Source organism: Macrotis lagotis, chromosome X, assembly GCF_037893015.1.
Source record: "Macrotis lagotis isolate mMagLag1 chromosome X, bilby.v1.9.chrom.fasta, whole genome shotgun sequence".
Lineage (NCBI taxonomy): Eukaryota > Metazoa > Chordata > Mammalia > Peramelemorphia > Peramelidae > Macrotis > Macrotis lagotis.
Window position 1 is genome coordinate 406,729,815 of NC_133666.1, and position 18,756 is coordinate 406,748,570.

Here is an 18,756-nt window from a genome sequence, read left to right on the forward strand (position 1 = left end):
TAGATTCTCCTAGTTATTAGAACCACTGCAGAAAATTACTTTGTATTCCTTTTGAATATGATTTATGCTTACCTATCTGTGTACATGTTACCCCACTCCCATGACCTCACTGAGACCAAGAATTGTTTTGTTTGGGTCTTTTTAGCTCCTATGCTTTGCATAGATTCTATCATGTAGTAGGAACTTAATAAGTGCTTACTGAATTGAAGGAAGGAAGGAAGGAAGGAAGGAAGGAAGGAAGGAAGGAAGGAAGGAAGGAAGGAAGGAAGGGGGAGGCTAGGTGGCACAATGGATAGAACACTGGCCTTGGAGTCAGGAGTACCTGGGTTCAAATCTGGCCTCAGACACTTAATAATAATTACCTAGCTGTGTGGCCTTGGGCAAGCCACTTAACCCCATTTGCATTTCAAAAACCTAAAAAAAATGAAAGCAGGGAGGGAAGGAGGGAAGGAGGCAGGGAGGAAGGGAGAGAGGGAGGGAGGGAGGGCACAGAAAGAAAAGAAGTATTTATTAATTGCCTACTTTGTAAAAGGCACTTTACTAGATTTTGACAAAAATGAAACCCTCAAAGAGTTTATATGGGGGTTTATATAGAGGTTTAGGAATACCAAGTGATGTTCCTCCTTGAGAGAAAACATGAGCACCAGCAATCCCTTTCTAAAAGTTGCTCCCTGAGAAACAAGATGTAACTAATGTAATTGCTCTGGTGCAGAATTATCTTAGTTATACTATCTAAGAGAATCCAATCCAAGAATGCAGGTGAGTGACTCCTACACCCCCAATTTTGCTGATGGAGGTATAACACTTGTGGTGGCTGTAGTCACAGAGTTCTCATTCACTAAAGATTTGAACCAGTCTTCAGGAAGTTGTGTCAGTTATGGTTTTATTTCTTTGGAATAGTTTATGAAGGGACATTGCCCAGATTTCTTCAAAGGGAAGAGTTTATTGACATTAGCTAGGGACCATTTTTCATGCTGGAAAGTTTTAACTATAAGCCAGCATACTGGGAGGGGCAAAGTAGTCCCTGGCAGTCCACTTGCTAAGGATAAATTTTCTGACAAGGGTGAGTGAAGTTGATGAAGTTCCTATTTCTTGAATCCAGGAAGACTGCTTAGTCTTCTCAATTAGCCCTAAGAGGCATGTTCAGGATGTCTAATACTTTATTTCAGGGTATGAAATTTGATACAGCTCCAAGAAGCTTCCTTTAAAAATGTAAATTTATAATCTTCACATTACATTAAAGCATTTTAATATTAAATATTTAATTAAATATAAAAATGTATAAAGAATGACTTGAATTATTATACTTGTGGGGTTTGGCAAGTTTTTGTTTTGTCTTGCTTTGTTTTTAGTATTTATGTTTCCTGATCATGAATCTAGCTCAAAGGTTCTTAGCCTTTTTGTGTGTGTTATGGACCCCCTTGGCAGTCTGGCAAAACCCATAACCTCTTTCTCTAAACAATGTTTTTTTTAAGTGCATAAAATAAGATACATAGGATTATAAAGGATCCAATTTTATTGAAATAAAGATGTTATAATTTCCCATCTAAATTCGTCACCCCCTGAAATCTATCTTTAGATTCCATTCGTGATTTTGAGAAATCTCCATCATTCCTACTAGAGCTAGGGATTAGGCCTATACTTTCAACATCATAGAACATTCTCAGAGAAGGAAATTCCCTCTACCAAAGGTCAATTCCTTCACTGCAATTTACAACCTTTGTTAGTTGTCTAGAATATTGATGGATTCAATCACTTGCCCAGGGTTACCGCAGCCAGGATGTATCAAGATCAAACCTAAACTCAGGTCTTCCTTCCAAGTATCTCTAGTCACACCTCCAACATGCCTCTCTTCATCTACTGATTCCAAATAAAACTTGGTTTTCTGAAATCATTGACTTAGTTTGTGTTTGAACTCACAAAATCATAGAATCTCAGAGTTCTAAGTGAACTTCAAAATCTTCTAGGATAATCTATACCTAAGCAAGAATCGTTTTTTATATATCTACAAGTGATTATCCAGAATCTCTGCAAAGATTTCTGGTGAGAAGAATCCTACTACTTCCCAAGGGATCCCCTTCCATTTTTGGACTGGTCTCTGATTGTCAAAGAAATTTGTCTTCCTTCAAGTTTAAATCTGCCTCTTTGTGACTTCTATCCCTTTTCCCTCTTTCTGTCCCTCCATCCTGAAACAGCTCCTCAAAGATGAGGTGACAGTTATTATACCTTCCATGCCCCCCCAATCCTTCTCTTCTCTAGCTTGAACATAAAAAGTCTACTTATCAGTATACACAATACACACACACAAGTGTTCTAATCAGGATATGAAGTGAATCCATCACCAACCTAGTCCAAGACATTGTAACTCTACTCTGAGGCCGTTGTAGCTGTATGGGCTACCATAGCACCCAGTGACTCATATTGAGCTTGTTCTCTTTTTTTTTTTTTTTACTCATTTTCAGTCATGTCTGACTTTTCATGACCCCATTTAGGGTTTTCTTGGCAGAGATACTGAAGTGGTTTACCATTTCCTTCTCCAACTCCTGAGGAAAACAAGATCTTAATCAGGTTCACACTGCTGATAAGTGTCTGAGGTCTGATTTGAATTCAGATCTTCCCAGTTCTAAAACTGGTATTTTATCCACTGCACTATCTAGCTGCCACATATCAAACTTGCACTCCAATAAAATAATGAGATATCTTTTTTCAAACAGTTGTCCAGGCCTACTTCCCTACTTCAGCTTGCACTTGTAAAGTTAATATTTTAAACCAAAAACAAGACTAAATTTATCCCTATTAAGGCTCATTTTATTCAATTCAGTGAAACATTCTAAGCTGTTAAGATCTTTCTGGATCCAAACTTCAATGTGTTAGCTTCCCTTCCTAGCTTACTTTTATAATGAAATTTGACTACTTTGATAGATATGTTTTTTGTTAAGTTACTGAAAAGAAAATGTTGAATAGGAAGGATCAAGGAGAGATCCCCAGGAGTCATTAATGAACACTTATCGGCCTCTTGGTACAGTGGAAAGAAACTAACTCTTACATCAGAGGACCTACATTCAAAGTCCACCTCTGATGCTTGCTGCCTGTATGACCTTGGGCAAGTCACTTACCTTCCTTTGTTTTCATTTTCTTCATCTGTAAAATAATAACAGCTGGCATTTACAGCATTTTTAAAATTCCAAAGCTATTTATGTTGCTGACTCATTTGATCCTCACAACCATTCTATGAGGTGGATGCTGTTATTACCCCCATGTTACAAATACAGAAACTGAGATTAAAGGAGGTTAGGGGATTTTCTCAGGTTCACTCAGATAGTAGGGGTCAAAAATAGGATTCAAGCTTAGATCTTCTGACCTCCAAGTCCCTCACTCTATCCACTGTACCACCTGCTGCCCTATTGGACTTTTGAGGTTCCTTCCCAATTTAACTCTCCAACTGAATGATGTAGGAATTCTCATTCTGGTATAGGTTTGATTAGGTGGCATTTGAAATTGCCTCTATTTATGAGATTCTTCAATAACATGATAGGATCTAGTTCAATCAAAGGATTTTAATTCTTTGTATTTATAGAAAAAAAGCTGGCAATTAAATTCCCAAAAGGCAGAGTCAATAGCTTTAATCACCATCTCTGATAAGAAGTTAAGAAAAATGAACCTGAAGACAGAACAATGAAACTTCAGTAAGATGACTTCATTCCATTCTCTCCACAAAAAAACATGCATATCCCATAAAAGATTCTCTTATTTAATATACAATAAACCTGTATCTTCTAGGAAAGTGATAGTTTAAAGTTTCATTCTATTATGATTATGCTAGTGCATGTATTCCCTTATGACTCCACTAGCAGATGTTAACCATATCTGAACACACAGAAATATATTTAAACATAACTATTCAGTTGGAAGCAAAGTTTGATTTTTAAATTAAAAAAAATTCTAAGTCCAAGTTATTCACACTGCTTCAAAATGTTTCTCTGTGGAGACAACCAATGTCATAAAGTCTACATAGAGAAAACATTAAATATGTATCTGTTCTATAAAATGTAACTTTATTATAGACATCATGGGATTTTGATGACATATACATGTCTTCACATCAAACCAGACCGTATATCCACTAGAGTTAATGAATGGGAGTCCTAAAATTTATTTCATTATAAATTGTGCATTCATCTTACCGAAAAATTAATGAGTTAGTACTATGGGTACAAAAAAGGGAAGAGAACAGTTAATGCCCTAGAATGAAAGAATGAGGCAGCTAACATAGCCACTGTTGAGTACATTGTGGAATTTAAAACAGACATGCTCATCCCTGATGCAGTAACCAGCCTGAGGGTAAATGTCTCAAAGAAATTTAGCCTATCAGAGTTTCAAATAGTTGAAAAGCATTGTCCCAACCCAACAGTAGGAAAATAGGGAACTATGTATGTTTATAATCCCCCTTTTTTCAACACTCTTTCCATCTTTTATGATTATACCAGAAAGAGATTTACCAGTAGGTACTAATATCCCTTGGTAACCTGGTTTCAACTTGAGGACTTTCATCTACCTATCACAAGTATAAGAGCACTTATGGTACAGTAGATAGAGTCAACGTTGGAATCAGGATGTTCTAGCCTTAGAATCAAAATAACCTGGGTTCAAGTCCATCCTTTGACATATACTGGCTATATGATACTAGACAAATTACTTATGTTCTCACTATGCTAAGCAACTTTCTAAGACCATAAAAGTCAAGACAGTTGTCACTCTAAATTGGTAGAGGAAGTTTACTCCCTGGGAGTATGCTAATGAAATCACATCTACAGACCACACCCCTACCCCATTAAAAAAAATTTAATATTACATGATTTTTTCATTTACATTTACATGTAAATTCCCTTTTACAGGAATTTCTTCTGCCCCCAAGAATGGGGAAGGTCTCTTTGTACTGGAAGAAACTGAGACAGCTCATGAATAATAGGTCTTACTCTTTCTAAATTTATTTTCCTGCAAACAGTCAAGAGTGATAGCAAGACTTAAAAAAAAATAAAAGCACACAAAAGCTAGCTGAATAATGTGAAACAAAAGCTATTACATGATTGCAGATCTAAAGCTAGCCAGGAACTTAAAGGCCATCATCAAACCTCCTCATTTTACAGTTAAGGAAACTGAGTCTAAGAGAGATAAAGTGATTTGTCCAATGTTACAGAGCTGTCCTTGAGGTAGGATTTGAATCTAGGTCTTCCTGACTTTAGATTCAACTCTCTGCCATGGTTCAAAGTTTTCACTCTTCAAGTAGTCTCCAATTATTCTTTTTTAAAAATATTATTATTATTATTATCATTCACTTTATAAACCAATAAATGAAAAGAATAATTGGTAGCTTGGACACCCTATGTGTCCAAATTCTGGAAAATATATTATTACTTTTTAAAATAATTCATTCTTCTGAGTATGGACAGCGCCAGTTTCTCAGATATTCCTACAAAGTGTACACTTCATTTTGGAAAGATAGATACAGCCAGCATTTTCCTCTTCAGTTTCTTTTCTTCCCTGTTCATGCTTCTAATCAAAAAGTAAGGAGGGAGGGGCTTGATAGGAAACAAGTTCTGGGGCAGCTAGATGATGTGGTGGACAGGGCCTGGAGTCAGGAGGACCTGTTCAAATCCAGTCTCAGACATATAATAATTACCCAGCTGTGTGACCTTGGGCAAGTCATTTAACTCCATTGCCTTGCAAAAACTAAAAAAAAAAAGTTCCATTTCTGGATCAATTCTTCGACTTTATTTATTGCTTGAATAGTTTAGTAGATGTGTGTTACATATTTTATTTGATCCTTTCCCAAACAAGAAATTATACAATCTATACCGTACACATCATTAATACTGAAATAGGACTTTGTCAGAGGTCTCTCAGGTCATTAGCTATGAATCTCCCCTATAAACTGAAAAAGTCTTCAGTAGGGTCATCATTGTCATCTTCTCTGAAATGAATATTAAGCTGGGTCAAAGGGTCAATGACTGACCCCACAGTGAGTTACCAAAAGGGATGGGATTCTCTGACTTTCAAGCCAGGGATCTCATTTGATGAAACCACATTGTATCAGCCATCCTTCCAAAAACCACAGAAACTAGAGCAGTATGATCTTACAAAAAGTCTCCCGAGAGTTGTATAACTGACAGAAAAGCTCCCAGAGAAAGCTTGAACCTACTTGCCAGTTCTAGGCTAAGCTGGAAGTTATGCTTGGTTTTTCCTATGGAATTATTTTTGTCTTCTCAGACTCCTCTCACATCACTGTTTTGCAACTACTTTCAGTCACTGAAACTACTATAGCAATATGGTAAAAAATCAAAGGTACATAGAAGATCCACTCTACACACCCTATTCCTTCATTCATATGTCATCCTATGTCTGCAATGTCATTCCTTCCCATCCTTCTGTACTCACTAAACTTCTACCTGTACTTTAGAACCCAGGACTGTTTGACATCTTGAAGTTGGAAGCCTCCTTGGAAGTTTTTAGTCCAATTCATATTTGAACAAAAATTCTATCTGTAACCTACTGCACAAGTAACCATTCAGATTTTATGTAAAGACTTTCAAGGCAGAAGGACCCATCAAGAGGTGGCATATCGAGCATTAGACAGGAAGACAAGAGTTCAACTTTGGTCTTAAATATTTAATGACTGTGTGACTCTGGACAAGTAACTTAACCTCCATTTGTCTCAATTTCCTCATCTATGATTGAGAGTAAAATAGCAAACCACATAGGGTTGTTATAAGGATCAAATAAAATGATATTTGTAACATGTATCTGGGACTTAGTAGATGCATAATAATAATAATAATAATAATAATAATAATAATAATAATAAATATTTCTTCCTTTCCCCGATGAAGGCCATTCCACTTTGAACATAAAACCTAAATGTACTTCATTGCAATTTCTGCTCCTGGTTATTCTTCTTCGAGATAAGCAGAAAAAACCTAAAACTTCTTCTATTTGACAGTCCTTCATATCCTTGAAGACAGCTATCATGCTTCCTCCCCTCAAGTCTTCTCCAGGATGAATGCTCCCAGTTCTTTTAACCCAAGACTTAACTTGGGATTCACGAACCTTTCTTTTAAAAATCATTTAAGCAAGGTGGTGCAGTGGACAGAGCACCAGCCCTGGAGTCAAGAGGACTTCAGTTCAAATCTGGCCTCAGACACTTAATAATTGCCTAGCTGTGTGACCTTGGGCAAGTCACTTAATCTCATTGCCAAAAATAAATCATTTAATAACTATTTCAATGTGATTTTCTTCTTCTGGAATTCTATGTATTTTATTTTATACATTTTTAAAGCATTTTTTTCTAAGAGGTCTATAGGTTTCACCATATTGCCAAAAGGATCCACAGCACAAAAAGAATTAAGAATTCTTACCTCAAAAAAATACTCCTAATGGCATGGTCTCCATGTCTTTCACTGTTCTGATTGCTCTATAGTTTATCAACATCTTTTCTCAGTAGAATTGCTCAGAAAAGAACATACTCCTGAACAGAGAAGAGACCAGCAGAACTATGACCAATCTGGTCCAGAAAGCTATTTCGTGCTTTATACTACCTAAGACTGCAGTTTGAGAACTCCCTCCCATGGTCGCTCTCCCAGGAATCCAGGGAACCTCACCTAGGCTCTGATCTCCCTCCAAGATTTCCCTTCCCTTCCAATTCGCAATGACCTTCCCACCCCCTGCCCTCATGTGCGTACTTTATTTGCCCTTGTCATAAGCACTTCTATGCATTAGTTTGTATTACTTATGTTTGTATCATTCAACCTACCCAACTAGGATGTAAATTTGATGAGGACAACAAGCAATAATAGCTAATATTCATTAAGCATCTGTTCTGTGAAGAGAATCATATCATACTAGGTTGCAAACTTTACCTAAGATATATGTACCTGTTCTGCCTTCATGAAGATTGCAGTCTAAAGAGGAAAAAAGACACCAACACAGGCAACTACTGTTGCCTAACACTATATGAGAAGGGTGTTTTGTTGCTGAGTTCTTTCAATCATGTTCAACTATTTGTGACCCCATTTGGAGTTTTCTTGGCAAAGATATTGGAGTAGATTGCCATTTCCTTTTCCAGATCATTTTATAAATGAGGAACTAATGCAAATAGGGTAAAGTGAGTTTCCTAGGGTCACATAGCTACCTAGCTGACCTGATAAGTGCATTAAAGAAATACAAAACAAAATAAAGGGAATGTACCACAGAAGATGGAGTTGTATGGCTCAGAGTATTAAGTGCTGGACCTGGAGTCAGGGACATCTGAGTCCAAATTTGACCTCAGGTACTTACTATGCCATCCTGGGCAATCCACTTAACCTCTGTTTACCTTCCATCATCTTTGCCAAAAATAGGAAAAAAAATTGACAATACTGGTGTGATAGGGTCAACAGGGTCACAAAGAGTTGGACATGACTGAATAACAATACCAACTATAATGGAAAGTGATGTTTAAGCCATAAAATACTATACAGAGGCTTCTGGCCAAGATGGCAGAGAGAAGACAGACATTGAGCTAAGGTCTCCTTCTTTACCCTCAGAAATAATATGAAAGAAATCCCTTAACAGAAATCCTATAGACAAAACCCAGAAAGAGAAGCTAGAAGAATATCTACCAAAAGGTCTGTCTCCAAGGATTGTGGGTAAGCCAGGGGCAGAGAGCAGAGAGTCAGAGGGGGCAGGGTGAGAGCCAGACTAATCTAAGATCAGCCCCAGAGGCTTTGACTGTGGGAGCAGAGGTCTAGGGAGCCCCAGCACAGAGAGTTGCAGAGTGCTGCTGGATATCAATGGCTCCTCCACTTGGCTCAGGGCCATGAGCTCCATACTTTCAGCAGAGCCCTCTTACCAGAACAAACACAGGAACTCTACCCCCTCTACCCACCCAGGCTCAGGTGTGGGCAGCAGAACTCCCTCAGATAAAAGGGAGATTAACATTTTCAGCCAGGGTATTGTCCATATGGTTCAAGGATAATTCAGACCCTGTTGTCACCCCTCATCCTCTCCAGGCCTAGGGAGAGGGTCTCAAATCAAGACCACAGACACTCCAGAGAAAGCAACCAGCACCCCCTACTGGCCTTGGAGTTACTGAGCCAAGTGAGCAAAGCCCCTAGGGATTTCAAAATCAAACCTCTATGAGCCAACCCCTCCCCCAAACACAAGATCCTAGGAAAATAAAAAAAAAGACCAGCCAAAAGGGGCCCATTGAAAACTACCTAGAAGATAAAGACCCTGACTCAGAGAGATCTAGAACTTCTGAGGAGAACATGTATTGGTCTCCAGCCCAGAAAAACTTCCTAGAAGAAATCAGGAAGGAGTTTAAAAATCAATTGGAAAAATTGAAAAACAGAAACTCAAGAGAAAATTAACACCTTGCAAGAGAAAATTAACATCTTGCAACAAGAAAACAAATCCTTAGAAAATACAATTGGACAAATACAAAAAGAAAATAATTTTCTCAAATCCTCAATTGGGCAAATGGAAAACTCCTTCAAAAATAGAATTGACCAATTGGAAAAGGATTGCAAAAGGTTAATGAAGAAAATTCTTCTCTAAAAAAAAGAATGGAATCTGTAGAAACTAATGACATCATGAGACAATGAGAATTTGTTAAACAAAACAAAAAATTGAAAAAATAGTATAAATGTAAAATACCTCATCAGCAAAAACCACTGACCTTGAGAACAAAATGAGGAGAGATAACCTAAGAATCACTGGGTTCCTTGAAAACATTGAAGAGGAAAAAAAAGTGGACTTAATATTATAGGATTTAGTGATAGGAAATTGCCCTGATATTATGGAACCAGAGAGCAAAATAGTTATTGAAAGAATGCATCAATCCCCTCCAGAAAAGGAAAATGAAAACACCAAGGAAAATTATGGCCAAATTCCAGAACTATCAGATAAAAGAGAAAATCCTGCAAGCAGCGAGAAACAATTTAGATACCAAAGAGCCACAGTAAGGATTGCACAGGACCTGGCTGCATCAACATTAAGGGATTGAAGAGCCTGGAATTCGATATTCCAAAGACCAAGGGAGCTTGGAATGCAGTTAAGAATTCACTATCTGGCAAAACTGAGCCTTCTCTTCCAGGGGAAAAAGATGGACATTTAATGAAATAGGAGACTTCCATCTCTTCCTAATGAAAAGACAGAGCTAAATAGAAAATTTGGACATCAAACAGGAGACTCAAGAGACACATGAAAAGGTCACAAGGGGGGGGTAAAGAAAAAAACTGCTATACAATAAGATGAAACTGGCTATATCCTCACCTAGGAGAAAGATTCTCATAGCACTCAAGAAGTGTAACTCAATTAGAGACAGTATACTTAGCCAGAAGTGATGGGCACTCATGACTTATCAGTGACTGATAGAATTATTTAAAAACAATATCTCTTTAAAAAGGGGGGACAGTAAAGAGGCGGGAAGATGAAGAAGATTGAATAGAGTGAATCACATTACATAAAGAGGTACAAAGGATGTATTGCAATAGAGGGGAAGAAAGGAGGAGGTGAGAACCACCTGAATCTTACTCTTACCAGATTAGGTCTAAGGTTAGCATGTATACACTCAGTTAAGTTGAGAAACTTATCTTATCTTATCTTTCAAATATAAAAAGGAGAGGGGGGGAGAGGTAAAGAGGAACTAACAGAAGGAAGAAGGGGCAAAGGGAAAGGGGAAAGAAAGGGGGGGGGTTGGATACAAGAGGGTAAATAGACTGAGGTAGTGGTATTCAGAAACAAAATACTGAGGAATATGGATAAAGTATAAAAAGGGAGAAATATAAACAGAAGGAAGATAGCAAAGAGAACAATAAAGATTTAGTAATTATAACTTTGAATGTGAATGGGATGAACTCTCCTAAAAAAATGTAAGCAAATAGCCAACTAAAATACAAAACAGAATTCTATAATATACTGCTTACAAAAAACTCATTTGAAGCAGAGAGATACAGACAGTGTAAAGATAAAAAGTAAAATATATTTTGCTTCAGCTGAAGTGAAAAAATCAGGGGTAGCAATCCTTATCTCAGACAAAGCAGCTGCAAAAATAGATCTCATTAAAAGAGATAAGGAAGGAAATTATATCCTCCTAAAAGGTACCATATATAATGAAGCAATTTCAATATGAAATATGTATGCCCCAAGTGGTATTGCATCCAGATTTTTAGAGGAGAAGTTGAATGAGTTACAGGATGACATAAACAGCAAAACTCTACTGGTGGGAGACCTCAACCTCCCAATCTCAGATTTAGATAAATCTAACCATAAAATAAACAAGAATGAAGTTAAGGAGGTAAATAGAATGTTACAAAACCTAGACATAATAGACCTTTGGAGAAAGTTAAATGGGGATAGAAAGGAACATGCTTTTTTTCTACAGTATATGCCACTTACCCAAAAATTGACCATATACGAGGGCATAAAAACCTAAAAATCAAATGCAGAAAGGCAGAAATAGTGGATATATCCTTCTCAGATCATAATTCAATTAAAATCACATGCCATAATAGACCAGGGAAAGATAGAGCTAAAACTAACTGGAAACCAAATAACTTCATTGTAAAGAATGAGCGGATCAAACCACAAATTATAGAAAGAATCAATGATATCATCCTAGATAATGATAATAATGAGAGAAATTATGGGATACAGCCAAGGCAGTTTTCAGGGGATATATTATATCTTTAAATGCTTACATGAATAAATTGGAGAAAGAGGAAATCAAGGAACTAAACATGCAACTAAAAAAATTAGAGAAAGAACAAAATAAAAAAAAAAAAACCCCAGATTAGAAATCTAAAAATTAAAGGAGAAATTAATAAAAATCAAAAGCAAGAAAACTATAGAATAATAAATAAAACCAAGAGTTGGTTTTATGAAAAAAACAATAAAATTGAATTACCAGGATCATAAATGAAAAAAGGTGAACTCACCACCAATGAGGAAGAAATTAAAGTAACAAAGAGGAATTATTTTGCCCAACTGTGTGCTAATAAATTTGATAATGTAAGTGAAATGGATGAATATTTACAAAAATATAAGTTTCCCAGGTTAAGTCAAGAGGAGATTAAATACCTAAACAACCCTATCTCAGAAAAATAAATTCAACAAGCCATCATTGAACTCCCTACGAAATAATCTCCAGCACCAAATGGATTCACATGTGAATTCTATCAAACATTTAAAGAACAATTGGTTTCAATTCTATATAAACTCTTTAACAAAACGGGTGAGGATGGAACTCTGCCTAACTCTTTCTATGACACCAATATGGTTCTGATACCTAAACCAGGAAGAGTCATAACAGAGGAAAGAAAATTATAGACCTATCTCCCTAATGAATATAGATGCAAAAGTCTTAAATAAAATTTTTGCAAAGCAATTACAGCAAGTTATCACTAGAATAAAACACTATAACCAAGCAGGATTTATCCCAGATATGCAAGGTTGGTTCAATATTAGGAAAACTGTTAGTTTAATTAACTATATAAATATCAATCCTATCAGAAATCATATGATTATATCAATAAATGCTGGAAAAGCCTTTGACAATATATAACACCCATTCCTACTAAAAACAATAAAGAGCATAGGGATAAATGGATTGTTCCTTAGAATGATAAGCAGTATCTATCTGAAACCATCAACAATCATTATATGCAATGGGGATAAGATAGAGCATTCCCAATAAGATCAGGGGTGAAACAAGGATGCCAATTATCACCACTACTATTCAGTATTGTGTTAGAAATGTTAACTTCAGCAATAAGAGAAGAGAAAGAAATTGAAGGAATTAGAATTGGGAGGGAAGAAACAAAACTCTCACTCTTTGTAGATGACATGATGGTATACCTGTAGAAAAAACTACTAGAAACAATTAACAACTTTAGCAAAGTCACAGGATATAAAATAAACCCTCATAAATCCTCAGCATTTCTATACATTAATAGCAAGATACAGCAGCAAGAGCTAGAAAGAGAAATCCCATCCAAAATAACTTCAAACAATACAAAATACCTGGGAATATACCTGCCAAGGCAGACACAGAAACTCTATGAAAACAACTACAAAACACTTCTCTCACAAATAAAATCAGATTTTAAAAACTAGGCAAATATCAACTACTCATGGACAGGCTGAGCTAATATAATAAAAATGGCAATTTTACCTAAATTAAACTACTTATTTAGTGCCCTACCAATCAAAATCCCAAAAAACTACTTTAATGAGTTAGAAAAAATTATAAGTAAATCCATATGGATAAATAAAAAGTCAAGAATTTCCAGGGATTTAATAAAAAAAATTTCAAAAGAAGGTGTCCTAGCCCTACCAGATCTAAAATTATATTATAAAGCATCAGTCATCAAAACTATCTGGTATTGGCTAAGAAATAGAGTGGTGGATCAGTGGAACAGATTGGGTGCAATAGCAGGAAATGATTATAGTAATCTGCTGTTTGATAAACCCAAGGAGTCCAGCTATTGGGATAAAAACTCTCTCTTCAATAAAAACTATTGAGAAAATTAGAAGTTAGAATGGTAGAAGCTCAGATTAGACCAACACCTCACACCTTATACCAAGATAAGATCAAAATGGATACGGGATTTAAACATAAAAAACAATATTATAAGCAAACTAGGAGATCAAGGAATAGTTTACCTATCAGATTTATGGAAATGGAAGCAGTTTATGACCAAGGAAGAGATGGGGAACAACATTAAAAACAAACTACATAATTTTGATTACATTAAATTAAAAAGGTTTGGCACAGACAAAACCACTGTAACCAAGATCAAAAGAAATGTAGTAAATTGGGAAACAATTTTTACAACTAACATTTCTGACAAAGGACTCATTTCTAAAGCATATAGAGAACTAAGTCAAATTTATTTTTTTAAAAAAGCCATTCCCCAATTGACAAATTTTCAAAGGATATGCAGAGGCAATTTACAGAAGAGGAAATTAAAGCTATCCATAGTCATATGAAAATTGCTCTAAATCATTACTTATTAGAGAAATGCAAATTAAAGTATCTCTGAGGTACCACCTCACACCTCTCAGACTGGCCAATATGACCAGAAAGGACAATGAAAGGATGTGGGAAATCAGGGACACTAATACATGTTGGTGGAGCTGTGAACTCATCCAACCTTTCTGGAGAGCAATTTGGAATTATGCCTAAAGGGCAATAAATATGTGCATACCCTTTGATCCAGCAATACCACTACTGGGTGTATACCCTGAAGAAATCATGGAAAAGGGTAAAAACACCACTTATACAAAAATATTCATAGAAGTTCTATTTGTGAAAGCAAAGAATTGGAAACTGAGTGAATGTCTATCCATTGGGGAATGGTTGAACACACTGTAGTATATGTATGCTATGGTACACTATTGTTCTATTAGAAACCAGGAGGGATGGGAATTCAGAGAAGCCTGGAAGGATTTACATGAACTGATTCTGAGCAAGATGAGAACGAGAAGAACATTGTACACCATAACAGCAACATATGGGGGTGATGAGCAATCTTAATGGACTTGTTCATTTCATTACTTCAACAAACAGGGACAATTTTGGTATATCTGAGATGGAGAATACCATCTGTATCCTGAAAAAGGATTGTGGAGTTTGAACAAAGAGCAAAGAGCAAACCTTTAATTTTTAAAAAAAAAAAGTTATCTTATTATGTAATATTGCTATCTCTTATATTTTATTTTTTCTTGAGAATATGATTTCTCTCTCAACATAGCCAATTTAGATTAATGTATAGGATGTAAAAAGTATAAAGATTAACAGACTGCCTTCTGTGGGGGATGGGGGAAGGAAGCTAGATTTGGGGAAAAATTGTAAAATTCAAAAATAAATAAATTTATTTTAAACATTAAAATAAATAGTGGGGCAAGTCAAAATGCTATTTAAATGCAAGATACAATTACAAAAAAAGCATGAAATCTCATAATAATAATAATGATAATAATTGTAATAGTACTCCATTAATGAAATTGACAAAAATTCAATAGGCCAACAAAGAAGCCTAGAATAAATGGTGTACTATAAAAATCTCTATCTAAACACAGAGGAGTTTGTGGTAGTGATTCAGAACTAGGACAATGGCATCAGAAATTACAGAAAGATTATCCTTAAGTAGTGAGAACATTAATTGATTCAGATTATGCAATTGTGTCATTGAAGATATATAGCACATCATTGCTGGTTTCAAATACATTATTGATATGGAAAATGAATTGTGGTAAGAAGAAACTTGAGTCAGGGAATTAAATTAGGAGGAACTTGAAATATTCCATGTTAAGAAATGGTGATTTCTGAGCTAGATTAATAGTTGACAGATCTCTGTACTACAAATATATAGTATTATAAAACACACATACACACACACACACACACACATATACATATATATATATGTATAGTATTATAGACCATAAAGCCCTTTCCAAATGTTAGTTATTATTTTAGTTTATTAAGTAACTATGAGGAAGGTAAAGTTTATATGTTTAGAATGTTAAATTGGGACATAAATGGAAAGTGTCTAAGAATACAAATTCTAGAACTTTCTTAATACTAATTATATGACCTTGAAAAAATAGTACTGGAAAGAGCATTGGACTGAGTCAGAAGATTGTTTAGGGGGTTCAGATCTGCTATTTAACATCTGTGGGACCTGCTGTGAGTAATTCACCTTAATTTCTTCATCTATAAAATTAGGCATTGGACAATGCAGAAGTCTATTATGACCCTATCAACTCCAACTTTCTATAGGTTGAACTTGGTGACTTCAGCTTCCTTATTTATAAAAGTAACAAAGCACAGTGGAAATAATATTTTTCCAAGAATTAGAGGATTGGGTTCAAATCCCACCTCTGCCAGTTAATACTGTGTGACTTTAGTCATTTCATCTCTTCAGACCTCAGTTTCCTCATCTGCAAAATGAGAATAATGAACAATATGATCTCTCAGGTTTCTCCCAGATTTAAATCTATGATCTCATAATCACTATGGCAAAACTTAAAAGTGATGTTTGAAGGGTCACTTCAAATTTCCATTTTCAGATAATATATTGATGATTACAGCCCTTCTTACATTAATACAAATAACTTCTTGAAAGAATAGTTTCCTATATGTGGCACTTGAAATGTTAGACTTTTTCATCCTGTCTTCTTCACTTTTAAAAATGTTTGTTACCACTATTTTCTTTTCCCTCCTGTACTTCTTAACTCTTTGCAATATGACTTTGGATCTCTTCAATCAATTAAAATTCTCTCTCCAAAGATACCAGTTGTTTGCTATCTTAAATTTTAAATCTGATGACCTTTTCTTAGTCTTCATCATTCTTGAACTATTTTCTGAAATTATACCATTTATTGCTCATTCTCTACTTCTAGATATTCTTTCTTTTCTGAGTTTTCATGCTACTGCTCCCTCTATTTCCTTTGACTGTTAAGTTCATTGAAGGGCAAGAACTGTTAAGCTTTTGTCTATCCATCCTCAGTACTAAACGAATCATGTAGTCCATAGCAGGAGGTTTATAAATGCTTGCTGATTGAAAGAGTTTAAGAAGACTTCTTATCAAGCAGCTTCTACTAGAAGAAGTATGTTGCCTATTTAATAAATAGAATGAGGAGTTCCAGGGTACCTACATGTGACTGCCCAGGCTCACTCTCTAAAGATCATCCTCAACATTTGTATTTCCAATTTCTCTATCAAATTTGTAACCCAATCAACAAAAAGAAGCTCATCACCTTTTAGTAGGTCCATAAGTTTAAGGACTTTTTTTTGGTTTGAAAGCATGATCAAAAATGTTGGTTTATAAGAAATTAGGAGCTTTTTAAAGTTTGGAGTTGAAGTGAGTGTAGAATTTAGGAGTTTATCTTGTCTTGACAAGCTTATTTGACTATTTCTTCTTTTAAACCAAGTACATAAAGAATTTTGTTCATCATAACTCAAGAAGGCAGTATAGAGTTATAAAAGGAATTCTGAATTAATTCATAGCCAGAGAACTTGGGTTCAAATATCAACTATGCTACTAATTATTTCTGTAACCCTGGGCAAATAACTTAACTGCTCTGCTCCTGGCTTTCTTCACTGGTAAAATAAGAAGAGGATGGGTGTTGGACTGATGACCTCTAAAATCTCTTCTAGCTTCACATCTATGATTCTATGACTAAATGATCTATGAGGTCCCAACTAGCTCTTAATCTTTGCTACTATGGCTATTACAATTCCCAAAATCAAACTTTTCCTTGGGGAAAACTATCCACTCCCTTAGGCAAACTTGATCAGCAACTAAGTCAACATAAAGCACTCCCTTCCCTGTCTCCATCTTCATCTTCATTCCTGTGTCTATCCTGATCCCACTCTCCTTGATCCATTTCAAAACCAAACAAAATATGAAAGGGAAGGGTGCTTTGATACACACAGCTATTTTCCATAGTTATCTATCTTGTGAAAAAGTAAATAGAGGAAGATGTCAAGACATCCCACATTCTGCTTAGAATTATCCACAGTAGATAGCATGTCTTCATACCAGTTCTAAGAAATCACTTTACCAAAAGGGCACATAAACCCAGTTGGGCAGTTTTGGAGACCTTTCTTGTTGAAAGTTGTTTTGATAAAACAGGGTGATGTCACCTTGGGTTAAACCTTTAAGACTCAGAAATGGTTATTCTAGAGATAGTCCACCCTGGGGAACTTGGTATCCAAAGACCTGATAAGGTTAATCCAAATTACTCGGGAGATTAGCCATGAGACAGCCAATGGTTCCACAAACATCACTGCGGCTATCTTGAGCAAAGAAATTTTATGCTTCACTTTGGTTAGCATTTTCAAGGAGACTAAACCTGAACATGCCAGTGAAATGAAGACCTCAGTTTATGGATGAAGCTGTCACTCCATGTCTGAATTTATGGGGCTAGGCTTGTAGTAGCTTCCAAGTTACAGGTCAGTCCCTTCTGGGTCACTCATGTTCACCAAACACAATATGAAATTTCAAAGGCCTTTATCTTTAGTTTTATTAACACTGCTCCCCTTCAAACTTGGATTATATGGGGAGAAAAAAGAACAGGGAATCTGTGTGTTTGTATTATCATCTTTATCCATTGTTCTTCACCCCTTGCTTTCAAATAGTCATGGATAATCCATTATTCCGGGTACATGTGGGGGCAGCAGGGTGAAAAGGCTGACAGGATCAGTGCACTTGGAACCCTCACTTTTTCTACACTTTAATGACTTTAACCTCTGAAATATTGTTAGTAAACTAAGCAGTTCTAAAATTTTCAGTGCTGATCATTCAGTCTACATCCATCAGTTTTATAGGGGGAAGGGAAAGGGAAAAAAACCCACAAATCCCCATATTTTCATTTGAAAATTGCACTACATGGGAAATGCACAAATGAAAGACAAAGATCTTTTATTCACTTTCATTAAAAAGCAAACAAACCAAAATTTAAGTAATCACATGTGCAAATAGTGTGATTTGCATGGCCAAGTGACTGTTTGCACATGCAAATGACTATTTGGACATAATAATGTGGAGTTCAAACACACACACACACAAAAAAAATTTGAACATGAAAACAGGTTAGTTTGTGGACAAAGAACCACTATTTTGGTACAATTCAGTGGTTTTCTTATTCAGTTAACCTATTTACCTACTTGTAGATTTGAGAGTTATATCTACAGCAAGTCAAAAGCAGAAA

General features: G+C 35.7%; 1 protein-coding gene across 1 annotated transcript in view; it reads right to left on the reverse strand.

Annotated features, from left to right (window-relative positions):
• The window catches only part of XKR9 (XK related 9), a 115,969-nt gene that overhangs the window by 8,446 nt on the left and 88,767 nt on the right, over positions 1-18,756 (reverse strand). The gene's annotated exons all lie outside the window — the stretch shown is intronic.